General features: G+C 36.0%; 1 long non-coding RNA gene across 1 annotated transcript; it reads right to left on the bottom strand.

The window, feature by feature from the left end:
• Positions 1–10,439: 10,439 nt before the first annotated feature.
• LOC139984791 (uncharacterized) lies at positions 10,440–14,701 on the bottom strand. The gene is made up of 2 exons (XR_011799195.1): positions 14,177–14,701; positions 10,440–12,801 (listed from the first exon to the last, which is right to left on the bottom strand). It is a non-coding gene; the product is annotated as an uncharacterized lncRNA (long non-coding RNA).
• Positions 14,702–14,914: the final 213 nt, after the last annotated feature.

The following is a 14,914-nucleotide window of genomic DNA, read 5'->3' as shown; positions in this document are numbered from 1 at the left end:
TTTAAATTATTTAATCGAAACCGCTGGACCACTGACACAACTGGAAAGTATACTTGGAATTTAAAAAAAAAAAAAATCTTATTTCAAAGTTGTATGTATATGGACAAGTTCTTTTATGACGTATTCGAAAATGACGCTCAATACATTATGAGGTAATGGTGACGTCATTCGTAGCAATTTTTAGGTACTTCCGGTAGAAGAGGATGCTTGTTTCAAAGCTAGGCCTATCATGTCACTTCCGTGGAGCATTAATAGTTTGAAAGGTAACTTCCTGATAGCAGGTTTAATCTCGGAGATATGAATATTTAAAGTTTGGTGAAATTTTAATAATGTATAAATCTGACAACATCAGAGTGAGTGACATCATTATAAATCATATGATCCAAGCAATTCTTTGTCCGTGTTTTCTATAATGTATAAATCATTTTTGTCTATACAAAGGAAGGTATAGAATTTCAAATTTGCTATATAGCTGAGCATGCACACACAGTCACTCAGTTTCAAGGAAAAACTCATGAGAAGGAACAAAAGAGTAAGATATATAGTTATATATTAATATGTATATATATATATATATATATATATATATTTGTATATAAAGCATCACAAGTTTCTGTTCGCAATTGAATGACTAAATGTAAGGGACCAGAGTTCTTGATTTCTTTTATTTTCTTTACTATCCATCCGAACAGCTGTCTCTGTGGTTTTCCTTGTTCTAAGGAGGGAACTGCGCTTTTTGTCGTTGAATTTCATACATGTTTCGATACTATAGTCGACACGTTTATAACAATGCCTGGGTATTGTCAAGAATCCCTTCGAACAAATGAAAGGGGAACAAATGTTGCATATTTGGGAAAGGTTTGATTTGCATATGATTAATGCTGATACACATGACTTGAAAAATTGCATGATTTCAATCTCTTTATAAGGTACAATTTTAAGATCGGCCCGAACTTCTTGCAGTAATATGCGGGTACGCAGGCTTTTAATGTCGTCTTCGGCTTGGGAGCTTGCAATTTATCTACAGTGAAGCTTAAAGACATGCTACCGATATGTATGGGATTTGAACATCGAATAAACGTTAAGGGGGAAAAATGTTTAATAAATACACCCGGTCCGATTTCGTACACATGCGTATAAAACGCGAGACATTCCAAGACCGCCACCGCTTTAACTGAAACTTGAATTTCTCTTTAAAACCAAAGTAACTTTCCTTTTGCAAGGTCGTATGAATACGTGCGTCTTATTCGCTTGTGAGTTTCTTTGTTAAATATCTAGTTAGTCTCGAATTTCCATATTGTGATAAGTCGACAAGGTAATATACAGGGAGGAAAAATAACAACCCAGAAAGAAAGAAAATAACGACAGACAGACAGACATACAGAAGGAAAGAAAGAAAGGTTTCTTGTTTATACGAAACACAATTAAACTTTTTCAATGGGACCCTGCGGGGGGAGATATACTGGTGCAAACAATAAATCGAAAAGCTTATACAAATTTCTCTGCGTTTCGAGAGTTAAGATGGTGGTCCCCAAACTGTTACGCTTTTGTTGCCGATGTGACCCAGTTTGGAAACTTCACACTTCTCAAAAGCCACCATATTTTTCTCTTCTTTTCTTTATTCTTCTTCTTCTCATTTCTTTGGTAATTTAAGTTCATAAGATGCGTTTTGCCTTATATAGCATTTGTATCCCGTTATGATACATAAAAATCAAGAATGTGTTACTTGATTAAATTTTTTTTTTTTTTTTAAATCCACTCAGGATTGAAACTAACAGATGTTCCAAAAGTGAATTTTTTTTCTTTTTCTTTTCGATCACAGAAGACTATAAATAATACCCAAAAAAGTGAGTAAATGGAAAAGAAATGGATAAAAAATACAGGAGAGAGAAATAAAATTTATCAATTTTGTTGTGGTATAAACGGATTGTTAAGTATATATTTGGTCACGTGACCGAAGATTCTCCTAGATAAGTGGATAATTCAACACGATACGATATACCTGTTGTTTGCCTGTATTAACATATAGAATCAATAAGCATGCAGGTATGGATTTATCAGTATTTGTACACACATTGTACATACACTAACATCAACTTATACATTCTCGCAAGAAAACTCCGATTTTCTATGCTGTTTGGTCAATATTTTTGAAGCCCTTTTTTGTACCAAATATTTGGTCTTTGTTGAATAAGTTGCCTTTTACTCGTCTTGATGTCAAAGTGTATGTTTCACAGGATTGAGTATTAAGTGTATGTGATATTAATATTTAAAGCATCGTCAAAAATGGAATTTCGTAAGCTTATAGCAGAAATCAAATTTTTACCAAACCACTTTAGCACGGTACCTGGCTTTGTAGTTTTACCGACAATATACGATCTTACGTTGGATCAATACTTGAAATAAATCTATAATATCTTAACTTTGCCACTTGAACTTAGTGACAACAAAGACAAGACCATATGTAAAAGCTGTTTTCGAAGCAGTTTTATATAGTGCAATCATGTGACCCTACTAAAAAAAAAACCCATAACGTGTGTGTATGTGTTGATCGCATTGTATACTCGACTTTGAGCTGAATAAATCTACATCAATGTCACGTAAAAAGGTCCGCACAGCAACTTACGAATACAAGCTAATAAATAAAAAAAAAAGGACTAACCCCCGCACCCCCCAAAAAAAACCCATGGGGTCTGGGGATGGTGAGCAGAGGACAATAAGTTTTCGTCTCAAAAGGTGTCAGATATTCCGACGAAATTTCGTGATATAGCAAAAATTATCACTCCTACGTCTCATCCCGGACGATTCTATAGAGATACCATCCTGTGACAGCAGTGTACATCCTCAGCGATCGACATGCCACCCACCAAGGCCTATGTAACCAATCTTTTTGTGTACTCTTCTCGGGACGAGAGAGCGAGAGGAGGGAGAAGGTTAAAAAATATGCAATCTAAATTTTGTAACTACCACTATATACGTCGCCTTTTTTCTTTTGCCCCGGTTTTTTTCCCCATTTTTTTTCTTTTCATTTTTCTTCTTTTTTTTACGCGTTTCGTTTTATCCATCATCACTCTACATGCACGCGGGCGTGAGCAAGATGATTGGTCTTGCACCCTTACACAAACGGCTGTGACCCCGAGGTTAATTTGGCTGTCAGTCGACTGACAATTTTACCCATTTGGAAGATACAACGAGCGATCGTAACTGCCAGGGAAGGTATAAAATGTTACTGCCGATGTGCCGTTTAACATCCATGTTAGCGGTGGGAAACACTCGCATTGGGTGAGAGAACATACGGCGTGGGATGCCATCCGTGTCGTCTTCTTCAACCATCGTGTATCTTGTCGCTTATATATACCTTTCGATTTGGTTTCCCTTCAAAGTTCCAAGAGCCAGGACTAAGCAATTTGGATAAACTTTTTGCCCAACATATGAGTCCCTTGGGCGTGCTAGCACGCCGAGTGGCTAACAAACAGACGTTTTATAAGGTTTTGATATACATATTATCTTTTTACTTGTTTTATTTTTTTTTGTGGGGAAGCATCGTTGTAAAAACCAGGCGTAGCGATGAATTATGATCTTAGTTTCAAGATGGCCGCGTGAAGTTCAAGTGCTAACGTCTTAATAACCGTATAACATATCACCCATTAATCCTTCTTGTCTCGTATTATAGAGCTTTGTACGAAGCAGGTGCGTCAAAAGAAAAACGATAGGAGGAGAGGAGAGGGGGGGGGGGGCTTATGGTTTCTCTGAGAAAATGTCATGGGTCGGTAACGTCAAAAGGAAACAAAATCATATATAGAGAAAGGAATTATCTATCTCACTCATCAAGTTTTGTTTTGAGTAAGCGCATCTTTTGTCTTAAAGAAAGGAAGATTCGTTTATAATGTTGTTTCACCCGGTGTAAAGTGCACTGGGCAGAAGGAGGATTTTTTTTTTAAATATTTGCTTCAGTTCACGTAAGGTGCGTTGACAAAATCGCACGGAATCAGCGGGGCATTTATGTGCGGTTAACGATGAATAATTAGTAGCTAGGCGTATATAGGCTAGAGACAAAGAAGGTAGCTAGTTTTATATGTTTAATAAATATTATTATAGCAGGGGTTCAATCTCACTGACGATGGACTGATAATATAGCGTTAAATTTAGTAAAAAAACTCGACGATGAAAACGAATCAATTAGTGTTGTACCATGCGGTCGGGCCGAGCTGGACTAAAGAGTGTTGAATATTCATGATATGGGAGGAGGAAGACATATTTGAATATTTAATCATGGATACTAGTAAGAACCTCTTTCAGACGGGAATCACACACAACAAAGTTTTAAAAATGGTAAAACTATATTAGCCATTCTATGCAACATATCGATCGCTCGTACGAGTAACGTAAAAGCCATGCACGTCACATGTGTGTTTGATTTCTGTCCATATGCAAATTTTACGTTTAACAAAGTTAAATATTACGTCATACGCAATTTTTTGACAGCGCCCCCTCCCCCACCACCCCCCCACTCCACCTTAACGTCACAACACTCCAAAAGACAGCCTTTTTGCTTACTTTTATTATTATTATTATTATTAATATTACAATCGACGAACGTATTTTATGAACTTTATGGCAAATCTCCTCGACCTTGAAAAAATTGGACATAACGACAGCTGTCGCACACAATTCTTTTATTCAGTTCGTCATCAGTTTTAAGGAAATAATTTGATTACCGGTACCATCTTGTCAACCTCAGGCGTCCGCGGTTTTCTCTTTCCAAAGATGCATTTTTTTCTTAGATTGACAGATATTGGCTATACTACGAGGGAAGTATACAATACCAAGAACCTACGATCTACCTAAAGCGAATCACCAGTTGCTTGAAAGACTAAGATGCGAGAAGGCAACAAAGAAATCCCTGAGGAGCTATGCATCTTATAGTTATAGTGACTCGCAGGATTTGTACCCCTTCACCACTGTCTCAATGTCGTTTGGTGATCATGAAGTGAAGGAGAGCTAATAGTAGAGTAGTATATTCGAAAGCAATGCAAAAATCAATTTACAGGTTGTTTAAGTTCCATTCCTCAATAACCAAATTGCAATATGACTATATGACTATATATGACTATATATATGACTATATATTTGACTATATATGTGACTATATATGACTATATATGACTATATATGACTATATATATATATATATATATAGATAGATATATTTATATATTTTGACCATCCACTGGCCTGAAGATCGTCGCTCTATGCGTGCGTGAACCCAGGGTAGCAATATGGTGTAAATTGTATATCTTGTCTGTATACGGTATTGAGCACTTTCTGCTACTACTGATTATACGTATACGTGTGATATATATATATAGATATATAGATAACTTCATAAGGAGGGGTTTCTCTCTTCAGTCAGCCCCCCCCCCCACCCCTCCTTCCCCACAACGTTCCTGTCTCGGGTGTTCATTGCTTTTGTTAATTAATTGCTCCAAATTCCAAGTAAGTCTATAAATTAATTCCATAAAAAAAACTTCATATATATCTCCAGGAATAGAGTACATTGTTATCTATTTAAACATATAATTAGGTTCTCCAAGTTCATTTTTCAATAATGAAATTAGTGAACACAACTAAGGCTCTCTATCGTTTAGTTAGAAACCTCTGTTCACTATATAAGTTCCAAGGTATAAATTAACGATTGCTGTAGCAACCAAATTAAATCATTATCAAAATAATAATAAGAAGCTATCAGTTGAAATATTTCCTATCGCGATATCGTTTTATTTTTTATGTTTTTAAATAACTTTGTAACAAATGCTTTGGAATAGATATAGACCGTCTGCATGCCGTATATAATGTTCATGCAAGCTTCCACCGATAAAGTACAGCTGACATTAATTATTGTCAGATTTCAAAGCAAGAAAATCGATTGGAGATAGGGACTTTTCACCTTCATCCCTGTCTAAACTTGTTCTTTACGTATGGCTAATGCTATAAGAGAATGAAAATATTCTCAACTTCTTTTCTTTTTATGAAACATGCGATGTACTAGGATTTCTTCTTTACGTTCTTTGTACTTCTCATCTGTATTAAAAAAAACCACATATATCTTTTATGATTTTCAACTTGTAACTTTGAATTTTTTGGTAATCGAAAACTGTAAAAGAAACAATAACCCACAAATGTGCATTTAATCACTGTTAACAAACCGCAATATAATTAATTTTCAAACTTGGAAAAAATTTCGCTTGACTTAGTAAAGTCAATACGAAAGCCTTCTCACTCCGCCTTCAAAAAGTCGAGTTGTCTGTTTTTCCCATCGACGGACACGTGACAAGACAAAAGGGACACGCGTGGGTATTGTTATCGAACAGAAGAAAGAAATCTTACTACCCCGAAACCTCGAGTGAGAAAAATGCTCGTTTAAGTTAATTAGAAGCCATAATAGTAACTACTATCTTTCTCTCTCTCATTCTCTCTGTTGTATTGTCCTTTGCTCGACAGTTCAACAAATAATTCTGAGAGGATTGAATGCTATTGCTAAGATTTGGGATTTTATTTTTTATGACAGGATTTTATATATAACCGTTAATGTTATTTTTTAATGTAAATTCTTGTACATGGAACATGAACATAATCCCGATACTCATAATAGACGGTATATATATATATATATATATATATATATATATATATATATATATATATATGTATATATATATATATATAATATATATATATATATATATATATATATATATATATATATATATAAATATTAAAAAGACAACGACAAAGGGGTGTACAACACCGTTGACAAGAACATAGCACAAAAAGGAAATGCGGGATTGGGGCGTAAATTGGCCCGTCGGCTCTCAGTGACCTTGAAAAAAAAAACACTTGGCGCCTAGGAAGAAACTATAGCTTCTTTCACAATCATGGGTAAATCGGCGCCTTCGACGACTTGGATCAAGTTTAGCGCCGAGTTCTAGCCGGTAAATCGGTAGGCTAATCCACACCTTCTTCGACATCTTATTAAATCATTAACCAAAGCTTCATTATTTCAGTTTCCAGAATTAGCTAAAACCATATTCAATAATAGAAATAAAACATTGCAAAAAGGATAAGAGAAAAACATAACTGATTGGAGTATATATAAACATGTGGCGTGATGATGTCATACCTAGACTTAATCAAGTCTTCGGTCTTGTGTGTGAAGGTTGTCTTATCTCCCAAAAATAAAAAGAGAGTTTGTTCAGCTGTATAAGATCATATAGTTATCGCTATCACATAGACTAATAATGATGGCAGTTTTTGTTTCCTTTAACTACCAATGCATATTACAAAATATGAAGACTATATAATACACATATCCCTATACCCATTTCAACATCATTTGAACACCATTCCAGTCTCTCCACCCCCCCCCCCACCGTCAGTTACCCACCCCTCGCTTCCCTCATATTTCATTACGAAGGACTTTGAAAACGAAGAAAGCTATTCAATGTTTATATTTGATATTAGAATGTCGATTTACCATTGATATACAATGGAAAATAATTCTGTTTGATAAAAGAAATGTTTTGCAATGCAACTTTCCCCCGACGGTGAGGTATACCTGACCCTTTTATTTCATGCATATTTTTCTATCAGAAGTCATTATTTCGTTAAAAAAGTTCAAAAGTCTCGAGTTTGGGGGTAAGAAAGGTAATTCCACAACACTCAATGTTTAGCCAATGGACTTCTACGTATTACTTTTTGGCTTCACTTTGCAAGTGTTAATGAAAAGAAGAGAAAAGAAAAAAAGCCGCAAATGTTGAGACATGTAAGGGTATTACACGTACTATTATTGACAATAGAACAAACGCAGTGGACACCTGCCAACACGTGGCATACATATAGTCTATATACGGTACGAACTGGCAGCAGCTATAATACAGAATACAATAAGCTCACGTCGATAATTTCTATAGAAATTAAAGTCAAAAAATGTGAGAAAAGAAGGGGGGATATATAACGATCATTATAGAGAAAAGAAGAGAGAGTAAACTTGTCTATTTAAGGGCTGAAAAACGGATGAGAACGGGTAATTTTGTAATCTCCCACGGTCTGAAAACAATGCGGAGGAAAACAGTTGACATGTGCGTAAACCGGTGGGAAAATTTACAGTTATCGTCTGTTAATTTCTTTTGACCCAATAGTTTCTTATAAAACAATTAGTTGGCATTTGATAGTATAATCATGTTTGATCAATTTTTTTTTAGAAGGGTAATAGTAGAAAAGAAGAAAGACGAAAATAATAATCATAATGTATAGCATGATGACAGCATTGTGACGGTTTAAGTTAAAATTAGGAAAAGTGATTTTTTATTTCGAATGATCGATTAGGTTCCCGTAAAAATAAAGGGGGAGGGTGTAGGGAATAAGAGCAAAAAGAAAGAATAACAGAGAAAAAGAGGGTACACACTGAAAACAAACAGTAAAATAAACACATAGGCTTATGTGTAGTCTAAAGCTTGCTGGTAGTGTATGGTCACGTGGGGAGGGAGGGGTATTCATTTTATTGGATAAAAACAGAAAGCCACTAGGTTTTGAATAATGCAGCTTGTTGCTGCTATACGGACGCGTATATCGTTAACAGCGCAATGATGAATATGCAGTGACCAGAAATACCCTTCAACGTCAATGTCATGTGTGTGATCGTTCAGTCCCGATCGATCCTCGTTTCTGTTGGGATAAAAGACAATAGGGAACAACAAAAGCCAAATAAGTAAAGAAAAAATCGCATCAGTCGGGATTTAGATTTGCCCCCCCCCCCACCCCGTCTCCCTTGAAAAGGTCATGTACACGCCTGCACTGGGCACATGAAGGTTCATTGTCGAATCACTGACTTCAGGGAACTCGGTGCCCAATTAGAAAGGCTCATACCACTTTGGGACGTAAAAATGGAACCCATTTTAGTGGTCTATAATTAATTAACGAGGAAAACAAACCATTACAGAAAAAAAAAATTAAATTCCGCTATAAGTTTCCAGTTAGACTAGTTTCAGCAAAGAAACTATTAAGCACATTTACTCTTAGTGGCATAGTCCACTTCAACTCTGAAGGCTAAGCGACATGATCGCTACAGGAGGGGGGTGGGGTGGGGGTGGGGGTGGGGTGTCTCACCCCTATTATTAGCTAGTATCTTTAACTTGAATAGTTGGAAAGTCAGTGTTGAAAAACATGGAAGTTGGAGAATTTTATCTATGCAACATTTCTTAAAGTAATTTAAGCTGGTCGCACACTGACTTGATATAGGATAACGCTGATTTCTTAGTCAATAATATTAGGCTATTAGTAATATTTCTAAGTTTGGGCTTACATTATTACAAAATCTGACGGAATTCGAACTTACAATACAATTAACTGAAATCTTGTTTCTAGCTCCTTGTATTATAAAGTTAAAATTATTACAAACTAACTAGTTTAACATTGTCTGAATTAATACGGCCAATTTGGCGTTCGATTTAGCACCTTAGCATATTACTAAGTACCCGACATAGCATATTTAAGGTACAAAGAATTGACAACACATTAGTGTTATGCTGCTGAAATTTTCGAACATGGAATTTCAATGAGGGATTTGTACGTGTTCACGCGGTGTTCATTTCGCAAGTAAAGGTATGACTATAATGTTACCTACAGTATAGGACACCTTTACTAATACAGTAAAGAAGATTTTTATCAGTAAGCATTAACCTACGAATCCACCCAGTTGGGAAATTATGTTTCTTGTTCGAATTTATGATTGGGCACTCCCCCCTCCCCCGCAATCACAAGACTTCGCCCCTGGCAACGCCCCTGGAGACAGTGATACTGGCTACTTACTCTCTTAAAATGAGAGACTGAAATTTCAGTCTAATCGACTGAAATTTCAGTCTAATGATGGATGGGATAAGGGATCAGACTACTTAGACTGAATTCCAGTCTGAAATGTAAAGACTGAAGGTCAGTCTTAATTAGACTAAATACTCTTCAGTCTAATAGACTGAAAATCAAACCACTTTAGACTGAACAGTCAGCAGTTTAGACTGATTTATTGCAGCACCAGTCTTAATAAGATTGAATACTTTCAGTCTATAAGACTGATATCAGACTGAACAGTCGGTCCTTTAGACTGAATTATTACACATCACAGCTATACTGTCAATTTTATAAATTGCAAATTCTGGATTGAACAAGCTTTTCTATAGATCCTCCGTGTTGGCTAAGTGCTGGAATTCTTCAATAAAGATGCAGTTAAGGTCATCAAGACAACATTCAATGATCTGTTAATGCAGGGGAATTTACTGAAAGGTGCTACTTCATGGAGTGACTTCACCTTCACATCCAATCATGTTAGGCTATAAAGACCAGAAAATCATTGTGACAGTCACACACAAAGTACATTAAAAATGGTATTCCATCAAGAAATATAATTGTCAATATCCACCGAACAGTAATTTTATTCCCACTAACCCACTTATATATTCTTATATAATTTTTAATATATTAAAAAAAAACAGAAATCAAAACTACAATATTCTGAGGGATGTTCAACAAAACATGTTATCTTTGCAACAAACGTTCAAATTATAAAGATACTTTACATAACAGTGACATATTTTCAGTTCAATATTAATCTGTCAAATTTCTGCTTGAATTGGCCTGGATCTAAAATGTTCTTTAATTTTTTTGGAAAGGATTAGGTAAGCTGAGAACAGATCAGTGGTGTCGCCAATGGGTGGCCTGGGGAACCCCTCCCCCGAGAAGGAATTCACAAATAGACATATCACCAACCAAGATTCAAATGTCTGGCAACACCACTGTAACAGAAAGCACTTTAAATTCTCTGTATGTCACCACCAGGTGGTAATACCCTGGAATTCATTGACAACACAGCTGTAAATTGAGTGGTTATATACCCAGCTGATCCCATCTCCCGATCTCACTGAACTTTAAATTTTCCACTGTAAAGGATATAGTAACTATACGATCCTGCCTTTACAAAAGGGATATGATGGAAACACGACGATAGTACAATGGATCTGGTACATTGCCTTTTTTCCAGTTGTGAATCATTAATGTATAGTAGCAACAATTTTCTTAGAATGATTTCAAAATGGGGAAAACATATGACAACTTTTCAGCAGGTTATTTATAAAATATTAGGAATGGTCAAACTATATATCAGTGCGGTGAACATTTAATACTTTGTGTTTCAATGATATAGATTGGCGATTGCTGAAAGTCATTATCCAGCACACACAAAACAACATACTACAAGCAGTTAACAGAATGGCACAAACTTCATAATGGCTATTAGATAAACATGAACTATTATATACTGCATTCACGATTTCATGATATGGCATTCATATAAAGCAAATTTGTATGCAAAAACAGTACATGTGACTATTATACCACCCTCAATTATTTCTTAACTTTCTGATAGTAATCATATATAGTGATTTTGATTGTGATTTCAATCAAATTTTAAAGTTTTATAAATTATCTCATGTGAATCCTTTAATGTCGGCCTCTAGCTGAAAAAGAAATGTCACTCGAGAGTCGACTAAAAAATTGAAAACAGTTTTGACTCATTACATCACTAAAATTTTAAAAAAATGGGGGGGGGGAATAATGAGGAAAGGATATTCTCAAATGGAATTTTCTACAGTTACTGACTTTATAATAATCAGGTTACTTGCTTTTCATGGAACAAATTATGGAATATTGTGCACAATAAATAATATTAGCTTAATTAATTGCTTAATTAAATAAACCTTCAACATAGTGAGTGCAGTGAAATGTAGGAACATTAAAGTAAACATTAAAATAACATGCTCGAAAAATCATACAAAGTTTTTTTGGCAACTAGGTGTTTGTTTAATTACATTCATAATTAGATCAGTATCATTAAAAAACATTTTTAAAAACCAAAAATCAATTAAATATTTATTTCTGGAGCCCTCCCTATTCATATAAAACTGTTTGTAAACTCCGGGTAATCAATTTAACGTTTTAGGGTATGTGTTAGTTACTCCTTAAAGGCATTGAAGATTTGTCCCAAACAGCATGCAGCCATCTGAAAAAGTTAACTTTCTGTTGCTTGCAAGTGATGTTTGTTCGTGTCGCTAAAAAAGACAGACAGTAATGAAACGTGATACCTTGATATCTTTAGCTGGACCTGAGATGTTCATCGCTGTATCGTTTATACACTGTGCTGTGGGTATTGACCGTAGCTGTATGTACTGACTGTACACTAGTGTCTAATTACCGACGGTAGCAAGCTGTGTTTGTATTTTCTGGGATCGATGGCAGTGTCTAACACTTCTGTTACACCTCATTCGAAACTAGGTCAGATTACCGGCATTAGACGTTCTTTTTGCGCGAGTCTTCACACCCTTTTAAAGCTACTCCATGCTGACACACGTGGTTCCGGACTACAGAGCAATAAAAAAGTAACATTCACTCCTTGAAGTAACTCCATGCTGGCTGCCCTTATAGATGTGGCATGGATACGGACGAGAGACTTCACTTCTGTTGGTTGCAAAATTCCATACACCATGGAAGCATGGAACTCACAAAACTAGTGTTGTAGAGGGGGAGCATAGTCTATGTAAAATGTCTGTTCTACGCCTCTGTCCCAGCTGGAATGGCCAGTTTATCTGCCACAATGAAGAATTGTTTGGGGTTCAATTCTGGTCCAAGAGATAGGATGAAAGGCTGTCAATATTGTCCTTGTCTGCCCTGTGCTGCACTCTCAATATCTGTGCCCTCCTGTTTGGTGAAGATAAAAATAAATGTGATAAAGGACAAGCAATATAGTATAAATCAAAACATTCTTAAAAAAAGATATGTTGAGAGGTAGAGAGACTAGACTAGAATAATATTTAGGAGAGAATGGAGAAACAAGAACATGACTGGCATTGTACAAAGGAGATATATCAATTCACGATAGGCAGCAATATGTCATCCATGGCGGGTGAGATGTGTTATGTGAAGGTGGATTCAAATTCAACCTAACATTTATGGGTTATCATGTTGATTTTGGCAGGTACATGGTTACCAAGCAAGGTTTGTTGTTAGTTGTTTTCAGAAATTTCTCTTTTTAAGGATAAATTGTTCATGACATCTCCTGATTCCATTACATCAGCATAGAAAACCAGTGAACAAGGAATATGATTTACATTTTAGCCTACTGATTTCACTAATATGTCTATCTGCTTGTAAAAGAAACTGATTTCATAACATTAGTGAATGGTAATATTACTGTAAAATCTTATAATAAAGACTGATGGCCCACTATATGTTTAATAAAATAACAAAAGCATACCAATTCTTTTCCAGTTTCCACATGATTTAAATACAATGGTAATGGTTTAACAGAATCGTGTTAGCTTCATGCTGTAATGGCTGTAGAAGTCACTACATTTTTTCAAATAATTAAGGGTGCTTACAATCTATGCATAATAGTACTGTGTTTTGCAATTTCTTGAGCATTATTATGTTCAAGTATTTGTTATGAGGTTAACCTAGCCTAGATTCATTTGGGACGATCGAGTACATATTGCAGTCCTGACAAGCGTGCTTATTCCCCCGACGATTGGGTTCATATGCAGGACAGGCGGGCTAATTTGCCCAACGATCTGGTACCGTGATAGCTTCATGCTGTAATGGCTGTAGCAGTCACTACATTTTTCAAATAATTAAGGGTGCTTACAATCTATGCATAATAGTACTGTGTTTTGCAATTTCTTGAGCATTATGTCCAAGTATTTGTTATGAGGTTAACCTAGCCTAGATTCATTTTGGGACGATCGAGTACATACTGCAGGACAAGCGTGCTTATTCGCCCGACGATCGGGTACATATGCAGGACAGGCGGGCTGATTTGCCCGACGATCGGGTACATACGCAGGACAGGCGGGCTGATTTGCCCGACGATCGGGTACATATGCAGGACCGGCGTGCTTATTCGCCCGACGATCGTGTTAATAGGCCCCACCAATTATAACAACAGCCTAGGCCCTATTTGCTATAGTACAGCCTAGCTAGGCCTACCTCGCGCACAAGCCTAGAATAACTAACGTTACGAACTGCCAAGCTTTTATTCTGTATTAATTGGAAAACAACAAAAAACATACATACATACCCTCGAACACTGTTATCACTTCTTCGTGGAAACCTTTATTTGTAAGAAAAGTTCTTAAAGACTCAGCCATTGCTAATTTATAACCTTTACTCTGGCTTAGACATACGGTCGTCTGTCTCGTTCATGCCTAGCTGTGTGTACGGCGTGCGTACGTACAGTACAGCGAGTACCTGGCTAAGCGAAGAATATAGTAGTATATATGTACACAAGTTGTAGCGCTCGTTGTCACACTTATTTTTGTACGGCGTATTTGCAAGTTTTCGGATGACGTAGGCGCATTTCTGTTCTCTGATTGGATACATTTTTCAGTGGAATACAGAGACTGAAAATGGTAAGATGACATGCCACATGTGATTAGCTGATTGGTTAATAAAGTCAGTCCAAAACAGCGACTGAACGGTGTAACTGATAATACAGTCTAAGTAGAGTGTTTCTCAGTCTAAACTCAGTGTATAACACTGAAAAAAATTTCAGTCTCAAAGAAGACTGAATTCTTCAGTCTAACATTTTAAGAGAGTAAAAGTTGATCAAAATCAATTCCTGTCCGATTTAGTAACCGCAGATACACGCCAATTATCGTGGGTAACATCTATAATAGAAACATATTGTTCTATTAACGATCTAATTGATTTAATACAAAACAAAACAAAAAACGAAAAAAACCTTGAGTATATCTCATTCCTTTCCCGATTTATCATTGTCATTACTGCTAAGCTTTTGTCCGACCAATGTCAATGG

This window comes from Apostichopus japonicus, chromosome 17 (assembly GCF_037975245.1).
Source record: "Apostichopus japonicus isolate 1M-3 chromosome 17, ASM3797524v1, whole genome shotgun sequence".
In the NCBI taxonomy this organism is placed as follows: Eukaryota; Metazoa; Echinodermata; class Holothuroidea; order Aspidochirotida; family Stichopodidae; genus Apostichopus; species Apostichopus japonicus.
This window is presented reverse-complemented; position numbering and strand designations above follow the sequence as displayed.